This window comes from Triticum aestivum, chromosome 3A (assembly GCF_018294505.1).
Source record: "Triticum aestivum cultivar Chinese Spring chromosome 3A, IWGSC CS RefSeq v2.1, whole genome shotgun sequence".
Lineage (NCBI taxonomy): Eukaryota > Viridiplantae > Streptophyta > Magnoliopsida > Poales > Poaceae > Triticum > Triticum aestivum.
This window is the reverse complement of record NC_057800.1, coordinates 574,739,906-574,744,471: the sequence shown is the minus strand read 5'-3', so window position 1 is coordinate 574,744,471 and position 4,566 is coordinate 574,739,906. Positions and strand designations below refer to the sequence as shown.

The 4,566-nt window shown below is 42.5% G+C and overlaps 1 pseudogene; it reads right to left on the bottom strand.

Annotated features, from left to right (window-relative positions):
- Positions 1 to 4,566, bottom strand: part of LOC123056995 (transportin-1-like) — a 15,254-nt pseudogene extending 10,688 nt beyond the window's left edge.

Sequence of the window (4,566 nt, the reverse complement as noted above, 5' to 3'; positions counted from 1 at the left end):
CCCTGAAGGAATTGATTCCTGAAAGCCTCCTGCAAATAAATCAAAATCATTAGGTGAAATATGAGAGGGGGGGGGGGGGCTCTTACAGATGGAACCACGAAGATGCACTGGTTCACACAAAGCAGAGATAGTCTTCTAAGACTCATATGAGGACTTTCAAAAAGCTGGGCAAAGGAATTTTGAACTGGTTGTTAGAATTAACCATGTAAATATGTTAAACTCGGGAAAGTTCTCAGAAGTAGAGATGTAGCATACCTGCATGAGTCTTGGCACAAAGTCATATATTAGTAGATCGCGCAAACCAGCATCAACAATAGAATCTTCAGGAAAGTTCTCACATATCTTCCATCAAAAGGTTTGAGTTCAAGAAGTTAGTTCATAGTGTATGATTTAATGCACATATATCAACTATTGGGACTCCCCTAAAAAAATACACAGCTCTCCTGCATGTTTACTATACAGATACAACTAGTGAGAGTTTTATAGTCCATGCTCAAAACTAAGTAGCAGGAGTAGTGCATTACCTTGTAGATAGTTTCTGCAGCACCTTCCTTTTGGTTCAGGTCTTGACTATCAAAGCACAGTCTCAGAGTCTCAAACAAGTCAGCCCATTTGTCAAACCCAACAATTTGAAGAAGTACACTTATAACAGTGCAAGCTGTTGATCTAATTTGCTTATGACGTGTACCAATACAAGTCAACAATTCATACTTGACGTACTTTTGGGATGAAGGAGGCATAGCATTAAAAGCCAATTGCAAATTGTTTTTAAGCAATAGACCAGCAGCTTGCCTTAGTTCAAAAGATATGCCCTGCAGGAGATATATCAAGATGTCAGTAAGATCCCTGAGATCAGAAGATCAACAATCATAAGTGCAGAAGATTTCTGAGAAAATTATGATGGAAATTTTGTAGTCCTTATTAGTTCAGAAGATTCCCAAAAGAAATTGCAGATAATGTAGTTGTAAAAAGTATGAGAAGCTTACACTAGTAGTTGTTTGTTCATTCATATTCAGGCAACTGCTCTTATAATACTTTACAGAGGGAGTACCAGGCTACCAGCCAATTGACTGTGAACAGTTTGCTCACATCTAATAAATTTCGGTGCATGCTAGTCCATATAATAAAAGAATTCTTGTGCAATAAACATCAGATTAATCATATTTTTGTTAACAGAAGACGACACATTCGATATGCAAAGTGAACAGCTTTTTGCTTCAATGTGCTACTTCCCATAAATTTGGCATTTTAGTGCATGTAAACAAAAGTTATGGTGTAACAAGTTGTAGAAGACTATGGTTTTTATTGCATAAGCGAGGTAGCTTCATTAGCATCAGGGAGCAATTCACACAGTTACAGTACTTACAAAAGCCCTTGAATTCCCTACAAAAAGCCTTTGAATTTTCTAAAAAAAAAAGAAGGCTTTGAATTGCGTATGCTTAGAGAAGTAGACTTGTTATGTTAATGCATGATTTGCTTGCCTAAATAGAGATTTGCACATCCGCCAACTTGCAATTACACCTGAAGTTTTCAGCCCTGCATTCTTTGGCCTGTTTTCACCAACGTTTGTGGTGATTAGTCAGTCTTTTGCATGCATTATTAGGTCCTGTTTTAAGTTTACAGTGGTAGCACCAGTGCAATCCTCAAACTATCCCATCCTCTACAGAAATTCCTCACTTGCAGTTCATACACATCAACACTTGCAGATGTTAACAGCTTGTGGCTGCAATAACTGCTCCTAGGCTACTCACATCTTATGATTCCCCATCATGCTCAATGTCGAGGACACTACTGCCCCCCTCAACATTCTCTTGCTGGGTATGTTGAAGATAAAGGAGGGAAATGCGATCATCATTGGGAATAGTATAGAGAAACTTATTCCCAGAGCATATAGTAGTAATTTGAAAACTAAAAGCAATAATAAGTACGTAGAACTAAGTATAGGGACTAGGCAGGGGCATGACATAATAGAATCAAATGACAGAGGGAGTTGAAGGTGAAGGTTTACCTTTTCGTGGGCGAGAAGAAAAGACTAGATAAACATGGAAGTTGGGGAGCTGACTGTAGTAGTGGAGCTGCTCCCAGTTGCGAGCTTGGTTAGAGTCTATGGAGGAAAGGGTCTTGATGAGAATAGTTATCTCATTGAGCGTCGCAGCCGCTGCCTCTGCTGCTCTTTTCAGCCGCCCAATTATTATTGGAAGTGCATCTCGGTTGAACTTGAGTGTAATAAGATCCTCGCCACATCCTATATGCTCCCAGTTTACATCATCACTTGCAGCAGCGAACAAGACAGAACTCTCATGACCCCAACCATGCACTTTAGCATCCAATGAAGCTCCAACAGTATCAACTCTGCCAATCCTCAAGAGTCGTTTCACCTTTCGTTCCATAGATCTGATTCGCCTGGTTTCAGACAAATTTACCATTGACCAATGAACTGCATTTTGCCTGTCTGCAGTTTGAGTTCTGAAAGTTTTTGGAGTGAAGTTAAACAGATGTTTAAAAGTCGCAGGGAAACAATGAGGCCCCAAACTGATGTCCGCGCTGCCATCATAGTAAGAGAACAAAAGGTGTGAGGTCAGAGTTAAAGTATGTATGACTTAGTTAGCAGATTGATGAAAGAACTTACACAGTTTTATGATAGCCCGAATCATAGGGAAGAATCTCGGATGGAATCCAGCTTGGAATTTCCACATCATTGAACACGTAATATTTCGGGTCTTTTTCAGGCCGAAAACCAGAGAAGTATATATCGGACTCTCGGAACAGCACCTCAACGCCGTCAGCTCCTTTGCAAAGTTTAACAATGTGGAATAGATCTTTGCCATCGACGAGCGGTGGTGTGACAGGATGCTCACCGAGCATCAATGAACATACATCACGCATCCTCTTGGATAGCAATGCCATTAGATGGTCAAATGACTCCTCGGTAATATCCACTTGGATGGAGAAAGTCGGCACATCCTATAGTAAAGCACACATAGAAGTGTCAATGCTAACGACCATAAAGCAATATAATAGCAACTATTTCCAAAGCAGAGTTGGGTAAATGCCAGCTTTCGATTTGATGCTAATCAATAATTCGCACTAAAGCCATATGAAAGGTAATAAAAGGCAGATTCAGTGTCAGCGCTGTTTACTCTTATGCACATGATTCTGATGCGCAATCCTTGCAAACAATATGGAAACTTTGAACAGCATGCTCTACTGAAAACAAGAGCGCATGGCTACTTGCAGGACATATATAAACAGAACAAATGAGATCGAGTTAAATACTAAGTTGTATGCAGCGCAATTTAACACCTGCAGGGCATGCTGCTATGGTCACAAAAATTCTGAAAGCATATAAGGCAGTTACTGACCGGCGGAATGTAGTAAGTAAACCATAATGTGCTTTTATTCACAACCAAAGAACACAGTTAGCGGCATGGGGCCATCACGCACACATAAGTTTAATTGCCAGTTTTGAGATAAAGAAATTTGACTTGGAGTTTCACAGTTACCGTGCATAAATAATAACAGATATGTGACAGCCTGAGATACAATAAATGGTGATAGATAAAAGAGTTGCTAACACAACCAAGACTTGCAGGATGCAGCAGTAAATTCATATATGGATAATTAGCAAAATAATATCTGCCCAGATCAAAACAAAAAGAAGTCATATACAAAAGGCCATCACAGAGCATAACAGTAACTATCTGTAAACAACACAAAAGGATCATTTGGGTAAAGAGACAAGAATTCAGGGCAACAATTTCTCCCTTTTCAGACTGTGAACATGACAGAAACTGCATGATAGAGATGTATATGCAGACAAGATGACACAGATATATGTATATGCAGACTAACATGACAGAGAGATATATGTATATGCAGACATATGGGTTGCCAGCACAAAGCAGCAGAATTGGCAATGCCAAATCCCAGAGACATTCTCCACAATACCAAATCTCAGGGACTGCCAGCAGCACCATCGGTCGATCGATCCTGCAAACAACTAGCGCGCCGACCTCCTGCTCCATCAGGAAGAGCCCCTTCTCTCCCTGAACCTGAGGGTGAGGCAGGTTCTCCGCCCCCAACGGCGGCAGCAAGGGGAACCATCTCGCTCGAAGCGGCTGAGGTCGTGGTGGAGGCGCCTCTCGACCTAGACGTGGGGAGGCGCGGAGGCGGATTGGGCCCCTCATGGAGCCGATTGCTGGGGGCGGAGGAAAGTATCCCTACAAATACGACCTAAATCTTCGCCCGGCGGCTGGAGAAGGGGATTTTGGGAGGGAGCCGCCGCCGCTGCGCTGAAGATGAAGAAGAAGAAAACAAAACAAAAGAAGAAAATGGAGAGTAGCAGCCGTCCGTCCGATCTGATTGATCGCACGGTCCAAACCCGGCTATTGATCGGGGGAGCGACTGTGTGTCCGTACGTGCATGGCTGCAAGCCAAACCCCCGCTCTCTCTTCACCCGGCGACCGACGGCGACGGCCAGGCCTGCTGGCCGTGGATCGGCGACCGACGGCGACTGCCGGATCCACGGCATGAGCAAGAAGAACCGAAGAAACCAAAAGCAAAGGA